The sequence below is a fragment of the Empidonax traillii genome, unplaced genomic scaffold (genome assembly GCF_003031625.1).
Source record: "Empidonax traillii isolate 1590-97213 ecotype Southwest subspecies unplaced genomic scaffold, ASM303162v1 scaffold277:size2070623, whole genome shotgun sequence".
NCBI lineage: Eukaryota > Metazoa > Chordata > Aves > Passeriformes > Tyrannidae > Empidonax > Empidonax traillii.
In genome coordinates, this window is record NW_020955470.1 from 1,742,909 (window position 1) to 1,756,126 (window position 13,218).

The 13,218-nt window shown below is 39.6% G+C and overlaps 1 protein-coding gene across 4 annotated transcripts in view; it reads left to right on the forward strand.

Annotated features, from left to right (window-relative positions):
• The window catches only part of ATXN7L1 (ataxin 7 like 1), a 116,204-nt gene that overhangs the window by 63,232 nt on the left and 39,754 nt on the right, over positions 1-13,218 (forward strand). The window contains exon 1 of one of the 4 annotated variants that reach the window (XM_027890088.1): positions 4,243-4,261. The exons of the other annotated variants lie outside the window; for them this stretch is intronic. The gene's annotated coding sequence lies outside the window, so the exon portion shown is untranslated. Of the gene's footprint in view, positions 1-4,242; positions 4,262-13,218 lie in introns of those variants that run through there. 4 annotated transcript variants of the gene reach the window in all.

Consider the following 13,218-nt stretch of genomic DNA (forward strand, 5'->3'; position numbering starts at 1 on the left):
TGCTGAGGCGTCAGTCTGATCTGTAGGGTAATGTAAGCATTAGCTGAATGTCTATCAAGCACTACTTGTTAGTCCGGGCTTTGTACTTTTCCTCAGTACAACAAAAGTTTGATTTGTTTATGAAGGTCTGTAATGCTTTAAAAGTAACAGGAGTGTTTAATAGGCCACAAACACAGCTTTGTGGAGTGTGTTTCTGAAAATGGATCAGATGCTTGACCTGTTGGAAAAGTTGAGTCAAGATGTTTGAAATTCATCTGGGTCCCCTCTCTTCTTTTCTGCTAAATGTGGTTTAGGTAAGATGCCCCTTGGTAGTTTCCAAAAGCTGTCTGCAGAAATGATCAGCTAGAGTTTTAGAAATTCTTCTGAAATAATCTTTGCAGGCAGAATCAATACAACTTTGTGTTTCTCAAACACTGTGACTTGCATTTCTCTAACACCCCTCGTATCTCCTTTGGTGCCAAAATATCCATGGCACTGAAACATAAGAAACCTGATTTGGGGCTCAGAGTGAGATTTTAATATACAGCCAAAGAAAAACCCAAAACACTTCATACAGCTGCCACTCAAATATACATGCTGGTGTTTTGTTTCTCTGTTGGGTAAAAGTTTTTTGCCTGAAGTCTGTTCTGTTGTTTTTGCTGGTGCTGAATTCCTGAAGCTGTAGCCTTGTTTCTGAGTGGGAAACAACCCCAGCATGTTGACCTACCTAGCAGTATGAGGAAACAAAATTAATTTTGGCACTATTTTAGGCCTGCACAGCTTTAGCAAGAAACATGTATACTCCCAACAGATTGGACTCTTGTTTCTGCGTTTTAAAAGTTTTAATCCCAGAACGCATTCCAGACTAGGCACTCTCCGCGTGGTGGGTACTAAGAAATGTTCCCAGGTTCAAGTAGCTTAAATGTGCAAACTGTCTGATAGTGCCAGTGTCCATCAGGAAAGCACTTCATATTTAAATTTGGGGCCTCCTGTTCCAAATTCTATGGGAATATTCTTCTGATGCACAGCATGAAAGAGTTGCTATGAAGTGCTGCTGGTATATCACCTTTTTTTCTTCAGGGACAAACCCAGCTTTGTCAATTCAAAACTAGCTACATGGATTAGATGTTTTCTTTTCAAGATAGTCTTTAAAACAGCCTGATATCCTAACTTCATGCTGACACCAGGCAAGTTCATGTCTATATCTAGACTTTGGTAAGTAGGCAGTCTTCTTAATGTTTTTTATGTAGTATTACTGTAACCAGAAACACATTTGTAGCCTGAAAAAATCATGTTACAAAGGAATCACTCTTAGCTACTTCTTATTTCATATCCACTTAGTTAAAGCCTGCAAGATGAGCAAAGAGAGTGATCTTTAAAAAAAAAAAAAATCCTTTACACTCCCACATTACCTACAATGAATTTTTCTTTTAACTATTTGCTTGTTTTGTTCTCAGCCTTTTTGCAGATTTTGGGTTCTGTGCTAAAACTTCTGTATTAAGATTCTACAGTTAGAAAATACTTACTTACTGTGCAATGTTTTCTAAATTAAGGTTGAGTGCAGAACTTGTCTGCCATTTGCACAGACTGTGTCTGTTAGTATCACACTGTATAAAGAAAACCATTTACAAGAAGTTTGTCGATAAGGTAAATGTCTGTGGTCTTCAGCCCAACTGTAGAAGTCCTTTTCTATTTAAATAAGTGTCTTGATATTGTTGATAAATTTCCCTTTTTAGATTGAAAATGAAAGCATTGGTTATCACTTCCTGAAACATTTGGTTTAGGTCATCTGTTGATGGATCACTTGAGATGCCCAGTATTAAGATACAGAAAATTGTCACCATCCTGATTGTATCGTAAACAAAAGCTAACATCAGCCTTGTTTTTCAGAAGATGGATTTTTGTTTTCAGATAGTGAAAGCATAATTTTGAATTTACTTCTGCTAGATTCTTTGTATGGTTACTGTGCATGCATATTCCCTACCCCACCCCCCTCAAATTCTGGTGCATTGTTTTGCTTCTATGTGCAAGTTAACCCTTCCTTATCATTACCCTGTGTTATATTTTAAACATTCACAACCACAAAATGTCTTCCTGGCGGTTCAAGACCTGTGACACGACCTTTATCACATGCTGACTTGAGGCAGCAATCACCACTCACTTTGCATCAGCCTTGCAGCCCCGTGGATCCCCGGGATTATGTGTTACAGCATACTTTGACAGCTGCTCCACGGGCATGAATCTGAGACCTACAAATAGGTATTAGCAGTGTCTAACATCCTAGCCATAAAATGATGGAGGTATGCAACACAACTCCTAGTTTCTTTTAGCCTTCAGTTTCTCAGCTTTGCTGGAGCTTTTTGTGAGGATGTGTTTTTGCTGGATTGTTTTTCCAGCCAGTTTTAAACTTTTTACCTAACTATTTATCTTATTATTTATTTACACAGTGATATCACTTGCCTATTTTTCTATACCCATTATTGTCTCTCTTCTGCTTATTTATCTCTCCATATTTCATTTTGTTTTATTATTCCTTGGCTTCAGTGATTGCCTGTTCTGTGAGGCATGTATACCTGCAGTGAATGATTTCTTACACAGAAACCCCAGAAGCATTCAGAATTATTTTGCTTAGGTAGGCTTATGTCTCAAACAAACAATTTGTTTTATTTTTGTCTTCAAGCCCCAAGTTCAAGTTACATTAAAAACAAAGCAAACAAACAAAGCCACAAACCAATTGGTTATGCACCTTCAAAGATCTGTTGGCCAAATTTCTGGACTCCAATTTTTGATCCAGTGAGTTAGAATGTCTTGTATCCAGTTATGTCTTCTACTCTATTGAAGTCACTGCCAGAAGGACCCACAGTACCCTCTGAAGAACTTACTTACAGTACCTAATCTTTGACAGTTCTGGTTCTGCTTTTTCACACTTCCTTGTCTCCTTCCAAGGCCTCAGAAAGAGGATTCTGTGATTTAAGAAATTTGAATAAATTGGGGCCATTCCTACTCCTGCCCCACTGGGATCCCCGCATAGTCAGAGAGGGTGCACTGCCAGGAAATGCAGCACTCCAGAGAACCTCTTCCAGCTTAATTTCCTGAGGAACACCGCTCCATTCATGTGTGCAAATATATGGAATTTAATCCTAAAACATTTTAAAATACCTTGCGATGTGAGCTTGCATTTATCAGTGTGTTTCATGTTGGACACAACTGTGAGAATAAATCTGCATTTAAACTGGGGTCGCATGCTGGTCTACTGCAAATTGATGGGTTTGGCTGGTTTTAGTGGACAGACCAACAACTATTCAGCTGCAAGAGGAGTTGCATGTATGTGGGAAGAGCTGAGGAGCTGCCCTTTTAAGTCTGGTTGAAACAAATTACTTGTAGTGGCATCAGGTAAACATTAAACATACTGCCATTCCAAATCTTGAGAGTTATGCCAAAGGAGGAATTTCTGGTTAATGGGGAACCTGGCATTTCCAGCAGCAGTCAGCTGGCTGAGGGTTTGGCAGAGGAATGCTTTAACACACAGAGGTGTGCCACAGCAGAGCTCAGCTTGGTGATGTAGCTTTTTATTTCAGGTAGTGATGCCATAGCTCTGATATTTGCATGCTTGTGATTAGGGAGTACTTGTAAGAAGAAAAATAGGTGATGAAGATCTTCGTGTTTATCCAGCAGCTGACTATAACAGGATCTTAATCCCGGGCCCACTTGTACTGCACTCTGTAAAATTCAAAGCTTAATTTTTAATTACGAGTCACTGTACATTATTGTGTGTAGTTCAGCAAGTGCTAGAGGCCAGGAGAGGTGGATGGAGCACATAACCTTGCTGGTGGTGGCTGAAGCTGTGGCACTGCTAGCACATTGGCTGCTCAAAGGACTGGCTTTTCCCTAAGCCTTCCGAAACTGAAACGGAAGTTGGACAACTTTTCAGGAGAAGAATTGAGTGATAAATGGAACAGGGTCTTCACGATTAAAACTTTGCGTTTAACTGTGCCGATCCTGAGCTTTTAGTTGTTGGGGATTTTTCATGCTAGTCGCGTTGAACAGGGACGGTAGAGAACAGCAAGACGGATGTCGGGAGCGGGCGGCGGCGGGCCCGGGAGGGGGAGCTGCGGGCCCGCTCCTCTCCTCTGCTCCTCCCGGGCCTCTGCTCTCCTCCTCCTGGTCCTTCTCCCGGCAGCCTCCCAGCCGCTGACGGCGCCTGCGGCCCGGCAGCCCCGCCGAAGGAGGGCCCGGAGCCCCCCAGGCGAAGCTGTCAGCGCACCGGGGGAAGGTGCTGCTGGTGGGTTTCACAGCGGGGGTGAATGTGAGTCCGGGTCGCTGGGGACCCTGCCTTCCTTTGTTGTCACTGAGGTCGAGCGGCGTGAGAAACCTGTTGTAGGAGCAGCACGAGGTTGTGGGACACAACCTTCGCTGGAGAGAAGCATCCACAGAATTATATACGTGCGCAGTGAGGAGGGGGGTGACGCGTATCTAAGGGCTGTCAGGAGCACCGGCGGTGTCCGAATTAGCAAAGGCGTTCCAGGACGCAGCGATGCCTTCCAGCTCCCGCCCGCTCCGGGAGGGTGCTCCTGGGCTGAGCCTTATGCAGGAAGCCTGAGCGCAGCCCTAGGCCTGCGTGACTAATTGTGGCAATGCCTCTTGTGGACAGAAGACCTTTTAAAACTGTCTTAATAGTTTATAGTAATGTAGGCGAGCAAAATCAGGTGTAGATATATGAGAGTGGGAAGAGAATAGCAGATCCTTACTTTAGGAGCAAAGGACAAAATAGATTTAATTAAGAGTATTTAGACTCAGAACAGGAAGTGCCAATACTGAAACTTCAGGCATAACCAGAACTTTGACCCTTGGTTATCTGTTACTGTGATTATTTATTTTCACTTTTTTCCCCAACTGTATCAGCATGCTATTGTGCAAATATGATAGCTCATGTTGCTTACAGTCTTGGAATCTAATATAGTAAGTGGGTTTTATTTTTATCTGCAAAAATCTACACAAATTGCTGCAAAGATTTTTAGCTTAAGAGCAGACACTGAGCCCCATTTGCAGCAGCATCTGAAAGGTTAAAGAAAAATAGAGGCAGGTAAAGAGAAACTTAGCAAGACCCATATATGCAAAGAAGTTACTGTGATTTCTCCCTTATGCATAGTAGGTATTGTATGTTCTGTGTTTTGTTTTGCTAAAATTACTTTGCATGTGACAATGTGATTAGAAAAAATATTGCAAACTATATCTGATTACATTGGTAATACGTAAGTAGTATTTTAGAAATATGTAAGTCATAGGGTTCTTTAAAATTTGATTAATAACATGACAGTGATACCAAAGTAGTTTAAACACAGTGTAGTGGGAAACTGCTGACTCTTGAATTGGCAGCTGTCAACTTTTTTATGGACTCTTTTAAATGTGTTCCATAGAGCTTTTCAAATAAAGAACAAGGCAATTGCTGAGTGTTTGCTTTTTGGAAGCTTTGATATGCCTCTAGATGTGTAAGTTTAATTTAAAAGAAAGTGAGTACTTCCATTATGCTGAATTATGCTTTAAATATATCTGATTTCTCTCAGTGTGGAATTCTTGGAAAGAGAGGGATTACCTGCAAGCTTTAAGGGCTAAATAGTATCAGGTTTAATGTCGGCATTACCGCTTTACCTCTGCTATGCTGTGGTTTGAATTACAGCTGAATTACTTGCTGTGTGCATGGATTACAGCCTCCCTCTATTTGTTCTAATGAACTTAAAAGGAGAACATCTTAAAGTTCTGTATCTCCATTATATTTTTTAAATGGTTGTAAGTCTAAGTGACACTAGTTTTAGAGTTTTCAGGGGAAAAGAGGAAACCTACTTGTTTACCCAAAATCAGTGTTGTTGGATAGAGGTGATATCTGTGTAAGTCTGTGAAATATTGTGGCTGTTAAGTGAGCTCTGATTTCTGTAAAGTAAGAGATGTCCTGAGGTCTCTATCCAGTGTTGCTTTATATGTAATTAAAATACAAAACCAGTGTATAATAATTTGTTTAAAGTTCACTATGTGCCAGATTTTGACAGGTAATTATGAAGGGGAAGACAGAATTCATACAAAAGTAGTCCATGTAACTACAGTATTGAATAATTTTACAGTTTACTGTGAAGGGAGAGGGAGGATAGCATGTAACATTTGTAACTTGTAGATTGTCATAAAATTACTAGCAAGAGAGAGGTCTCTGATAGAGGATGAAGCAAGATTGCTTTTGAAAGTGGGCTCAGCAAGCCTATTCAGTATTTTGAATCTATGAGGCTACATCTGGGCACAGCAATACACGCTGTACTTGCAGGGCAAAAGCAGCCTATTCTAGGAAGCAGTTGCTGAAAGACTCAAGGTTATGTTGTACAATATGCCTAGTCTCTATCTGTACACTGTAATTCATAGATTAATACCAGGATGGAGCCAAAGGTGTGCCAGGAATGTTTTGAAGGGAAGAGCAGAAAAAGAAATTGCATCTCTGTTTGATTTGTGGTACGACTGCAGCTGTAATATGCCTGATGCCAGCTGCCACGCTTTGCTCTGGGGCCTTCAGGCCATAAAAGTTCACTGTCCTTTTTTAAGAGCCACCTATGAAGCACTCTGAAAGTATTTCATGGACTGTTGCTAATCAAGCTTCTGGCTAGAATTGATATCTTGGTGTGGGGGAGCAGTAACGGAGCAGAAAGTTCTTAAGTGCAATTTACATTTATGTGCTTGACAGATATGCAGTCAATCATCTGGGAGTTACAGGCTGAAATTTACCGCGGCTGTCGTCTCCATTCTTTGGGTGTCTTTCCTCAGACCTTGCAATGAGTTAGTGCACTGGTTTTGCATTTACAGTCTTTCCTAGTTTACTAGGGCTGAGGTGGAGGAGGGGAGTGTTGACCTAATCTTGTTACAGTAAACAAGAAGTAAAGACTTTTAAACCTCCGGTTGATGTGAATTGTTGAATGTTTAACAGTCTTTTGTTTACAGTAATTGAGTCCTTTCCCTTCTCCTGCTTGTGCTGCTGTCCTCATTAGTATGTATTCCAAGATAAATACCCTACACAAGACTTGCAAATACTGTGGAGCTCCAGATCTGTTCTCTGGTTTTGTTTGCTGAAAGTTACACCTTCCAAAATATGTTAGTCCCTAATACTAAGAATAAACTTCATGTCCTTAGGTAAAACAGCAAAGACAGACAGCAGACTTTCTATAACTTCCACTGCTGTCACCTTTTAGGCAGCAGGCATTTAGGCATCTGAAATGTAAGGAGAAATAAGATAAACTAAAAGTGTCAGAGTTCTCTGATAAGTAATATCTACGATAGTGAATTTTGCTTTTGAACTATTTTTTTTTTCTTGAATTACTTTTTTTTCAGACCTTAAGCAACCTGGAAAGTCAAGACATTTGGGACTAGGCAGCAGGAGAGGAGGGGTAATAAGATTGTAGGGTTTGGGACATGCATATTTCCTCAAGTGTTACAATGATATTCTGGTGGGATAGGTAAGCCTCTTCTTCTACCTCATCTTGCGCTTGGTGGCCCTCTGTTTTTATCTGTCATTTGAAACTACTTGAGCTATTCAGTGTAAAAAAGCTCAGTATTTAGATACAGTAGGCAAATCCCAGGGGTGATAGCTCAGGCATGGTTAGTTTTGGTTCACTTGTTAGCCATTGCTGGTTAAATCTGCTGTACTGTCTAGATACCAATTGTCAGACTCAGCAAAAAGCTTTAGAAAAGACTTGCTCTGTGATCCATTTGCCAAATACAGAGTTTAGTTCCTCCTCTGTAATCAAGCTGGAGTCAGTTGATTATAGCTGAGATTTTTCATGTCAGTATCCTGCTTGTTGTCCTTTCCCTGGCTCTTTGGTCAAGTGACTTCCATTGCTGAAAAATATTTAAATAAACTGCATCTCAAACTCGTCTAGTTTAGAAGTATCTCTTGTTGTCTCTAAACAGTAGAATTTCTTTCAACTATAGCAGCATCAATTTGATGAGAAGGGACAACTTCCAGAAGAGTATAAGGAGTATGAAGTATCTGCTGTCTCCTAACAGATGGAAAAAGGTTCCAGTCCTTGAGCAGGAACACAGTCTGATTCAGAGGAAGCAATTGGTAGGTAGGAAACATAGTGTTGGATTTTTTCCATTTCCTTCTACCTTTATATTTCAGTGTCAGTTACACTTTTGGCATTGTGGCCAGGAAAACAGCTTCAACTGGGTCGATATTACTGTGGCTGTGTATCCCTTACAGTTAGGAAAGCACTTGTGTTTTTAGTTTTGCCTTATTTAGAATATCTGGTTTAAATGACTTAACTATAAATTGTGCTCTCGAGTGATTTCACAGCTCAATCCCTCTACAGCGAGGCCATCCCAGCGGTGTTTGAGGTGACTGCTGTTTGCCCTGCTGGCAGGTGCCTGGCTCCTGCCTTGTCACAAGCATCTTGGGCTTGTCTGCACCCAGCTCCCAGCGAGGCTGCAGCCCTGATGCAGGAATGTGTTACAGCCAGCTCAGGTTTGACACTGTGCCCGAGTTAATAAAATTCCTTGGGACCCAGAGCACAGGGGTAACACTGCCAGGTGGTGGCCTCACCTGAAGTCTTTGCCATTTTCCCCAGTACGCTTGCCTTTGGAAATGCCATACGGAAACAAAGTGGCTCACTTTTGATTGAAAAAAGGCCTTCAGTCTTATGCTGAGAAAAAGATGCTGCATAATTTCTGAACCCACACTGTCACTAGAAGTATAGGAACATTTGCACCAAGCTTCACCTAGGCTAATGAGCCCAGCTGGAGCTGATTTGTTTCTGCATCTCTGGTACAGATAATCTGGCCATGGATAATTGATTGTTGATTCTATAAATAACCCATTTTGAAATCCTTGTCTTAAAATTGTTTTCTCTTCTTCCTGTTAGCTTCCAAGCTTACTCCCTCTGTAATCATTCTTGGCTGACCAAAGGCTACTCTCATCACTTGGCAAACAGATGTACTATTCATTCTTCCCACCTGAAGTGAAACATTACACCAAGCATGGATGAAAACAGGTTCTAGCACTATAAAAAGCCAGCTAAGCCCTTGTAGGAAATAATCCTCCAGTTGACTCATTTGGTTTAAATCAAAAATGACCAATACGCATCAAACATTTGCTACCTTGGAAAGATGTTTGTAGCACGCTTCTTCTCAGAGACATCCTGTTTCATATATCATAGTTAAAAGTCTCCTGGTAAAACTGATTCCTTCATATGGACTTGCTTACAAGCAAGTCTGATCTTTGTGATCTTGCTTTGTTTGCTTACTGTCCATGTTAAAACTCACGAAAAATATTCTGAGTTGAGCTATGCCTTGTTTTAATGAGAAAACATTTCTCTCCCCAATAAGCTTATAAGTAATTATAGAAAGTAATTGCAATGCCTCACAGGAAAAATGTCCTGTGTCTTCAGCTGGTGAGCATCTACACATTTCTTCTTACCTCAAAGTTTTTTTTTACCTGAAAATATGGGAGGGGTGTGCTTCTTAGATGATGTATGGAAAGTTGGAACCACCTGCACTGATGACAGGTTGTTCAAGGCATTGGAAGTGGTAGGAGGGAAGACTGAATTGCACAGCTGTGCTATCCCAGCTGAGCCACATTGTACAGTTCATGCACCTTGGTAGGTAGTTTTACTGGAAATCACCTGTCTTTCCCTTGTGCTATTCCTGCCACATTAATCCGTAACAGAGGCAACATCAGTGGGTTAAAAATTTTGGAATGCTTTAAATTCAGATCTGCACTCTAATGGCTATGTGGCCTTGGAAAACCCTCTCTTCCCCCAACATCTGAAACAATTGACCACGCTTCAACAAGTTTTAGAAGTCTCAATTTGTTATTGGTTACATAGTAGGTTGAAAAAATTGAGTAAAGGCCTATCTGAAAAAAAAATCTTTTTTATATATAGGTATAACAGACTTTTAAAATTGTAGACATAAAACACTTAGGGCAGTGATGGGAAAGCTGTTAACATTATGAATGGATAGATAGTTTATTCAAAAGAATTGATTTCTAGTGCATGAACTTTGTTGCAGTGACAAATGGTCAAGAGGTGCATGCAGAGACAGAATATGAAGTAGCTGTCACTTGGACTCTTGTGGTTGGTTTGCATCTATTTCATTCATGTGCAGTTATGTCTGAGTTTCTTTAGTTTGCACACTTAGAAGTCATAAATGATGCAAGTTAAAGTAGACACCAACTTTTTAGTTCTAGAGTTGTATGTAAATACACAAATCAAGAGACTTCTAAGGGAGAGGAACAGGCATAAAAATGCCCTGCAAACCCACTTTTGTACTGGGTATGTCTTTCAGCATTGTCTGTTGAGTTTTGTTCTGTAGAAGGTTGGGAGTTTGGTTTCTCGTTTGTAAGAGCTATTGTAAGTAGTGAGGAAAACATAAATAAGTGACCTCTTCAGGAATAATTTTGCACATTCACTCAGGAGGCTGTGTATTAGGGAGTTATCATTTGTGGATACTCATGCAGCGCTCTAAATAATAGATTTTCTTACCTCTGGCAAGGTAGTGTGCCTGAAAGATGAGTGAGCTGATTTATCTAAAACATCTGGAAGAGGAAATACCCTGAATGACAGTTATGCTGCTTTTGTAGCAGTTTTTGATAAAGCAAATTGAAACTTAAATGTAAGCTCATTCATTTTTTAAAACAAAACAGTGTCCTTAGTTGGGCAGATCTGTTTGGTTACCTGGATTTTTAAAAGATGTCTGAATATTCCAAGAGAATTAATTTGGTGCCTAGGAATACCCATGAGGAGTGGCGAACACAGAAAAGCAAGTAAAAAAAAATCATATATAGATTTTAACTTGGATTTCCTAAAATATTATAGTAATTGTGATAATGATATAAATAATAACAATAATAGCAATAAACCTTATGTGATCATACCTATTTTGTCTAAGAATTTTTAACTCTTTGCTAATTTGATTCAAAAATACAGAGTATCATCAGTCTTGTGAAAATCTGCAACTGTGAAGAGACACCTTAAAGTGCCCCAGAGAACAGTATTTCATGTGGCAGCAGCACACTTGAAGCTTGTACTGACAGTTGGCACACATGTACCTGCAGACAAACAGAGCTTATCCTGTCCCTTTGGAGAGAGGATCAAAGGACTGTGGATACGGGATGAAGCGGTGAGGGTATGGGGAGGCAAAGAAGCTCAGGGTAACAGAGAGGAAGCAATTTAGAGTTCAAACCCATGTATTTTTAGAAAAAAATATCCACTATTTCTGTGCTTAGAAAACAGCTTGTTAAGAATTACACTGATTCACCAGATGCTGGTTTTGGATCCCAAGTAGCAGAAAAAGCCAGAAGTTTAAGCAATAGATCATATACAAGTCCTGCAAACCTATTATTCTGGGCTAATTCCAGTGAAGTTACTGTTTCTATGTAAGTTTTTTCTAAGGCATGATGAAATGAGCTACTGACGTGTTATCTTGATATTGAATAAAATCTGGTGTCCTGTTTTGCACAAAAACAGATCAAGAACATAAGTCTCCTAAAAAAACATAGCCTGTTTTTTTTGGTCATAGTATTTGGAAAAAACACAGCACTGTTTTTTGCCAAACCACCTCAGTAGTCCCATCTCACTCTTTGATGGCTTATCCTCTCTTGTCTATAAAAAGAAATGGCATTATATCTGTTTGGATTAATTAAAGCATTAAAGAAGTATCACTTTTCTGGTTTAGGATACATGAGGGGAAACATCCAATTTCTTCTTAAAACAATAATGTACATAAATTGCTTTTTTTGTTACTGTTTTGTAAATATGATGAAGATGGAAATAGAGATACAGTGAAATGTTTTACCTGATAAGTATAAGTAAATAAATAAAAATGTGTATCATCATATGATCTTGAATGTGAAAAATCTACCTGAGGAAGCAGGTCTGTTACACAGCATGAAGCATGAGAGGATGGCAATACTAAATTTTCCTCTATTTGCAACAATCTGGAGTGAAATTATTTAAGTCGGGTGTCTGAAGGAATGAACAGGTGAGCTGTTTGTAAATTTGTATGTTTAGTAAATGGTTCCTTTTGTTATATTTCAGTCTTAAATGTAAAGATACTTTTTTCTTTCATCCAGTAAATAGCCAAATAAAAGATTTCACATATAAAATCACCCACAAAATTCTGATATGTCGGTAGTGCTTACCTTTGAAAGTACCCTGGCTTGATTGCTAGAAATATGTTAGCATTTCACCTGATGTATCTGTCCTAAGTTTAGGCCTAATAATACATTTCCGTCCTCTGAGTACAAAAAACGGTGGGAATGTCATTACTACACATCAGCAGGTAATAAGATACCGGTGCACAAGGGTGGTGAGGGCTGTCCTTGTGGTGTAAGCACTGGACATGAGGTGTGAGATGGTATTTACTCAAACTGTTTCAGACATATCAGGATGTCTCACTAGTTTCATGTTGGACTACCAGAGCATCTCCTCCAGCAGAACGGGAAATTTCTGTGCTTAAACTTTCCTTGCTTTTCTTTGGTAGACTGTCACTCAAAAAAGTGTGTAGTCGGGATTCGCATGCTCTGTTATTTCTTTTTTGCCTGGGGATTTTTGGCCTTGCTAAGCTCAGAAATATGTATGACTTAGAGTTGAAAATTGTCATTTTTTTGTGCAGTAGCAATGCGTCAGGTGGCAAATGCTGATTACATTTGTGGAATTGTGTCCTTGCAGAAGTGGTGAATTCCTACTTAAATCTGCAACTCTTTTTTTAATCAAGTTAATACCCTAAATCATTAATACCCCTTTTATAGCTGCAGAAACAGGCCTTGATGCTACAGTTAAATCTAGGACTTCCAGTGCATGTGAAGATGAAGACTGATGTGAAGACTGACATTGTCACCAGGGCAGAGTATTCACACTTCCATTGTTTTCCTGTAGCTCTGATGCTTCAGTGATATCTTGGAGCTTCATATTCAGATCTCAGAATCCTTGTAAAAGAAGCAGACAAGTACCCAGAAGCTTCATTTTACATTTGGAATAATTAATTGCACTATTTTAAGCATTTTTTTAATGTGCTGGAGTTCCATTTGACCCTTTTTTTTTTTTCTTTTCATGCTTTTTACTGAAGAGGAATGAAAGTGTTCTGGGAAATGCTGAGTGTGTGGCTTTTCATGGAATTTGGCCATTTTTAAGGTATTTGGCCACTTAAAAGTAATTTAGTGATACTTTAGAGATTATGTCTGCTGTCTTGTATGATTACCCCCAAAAATGC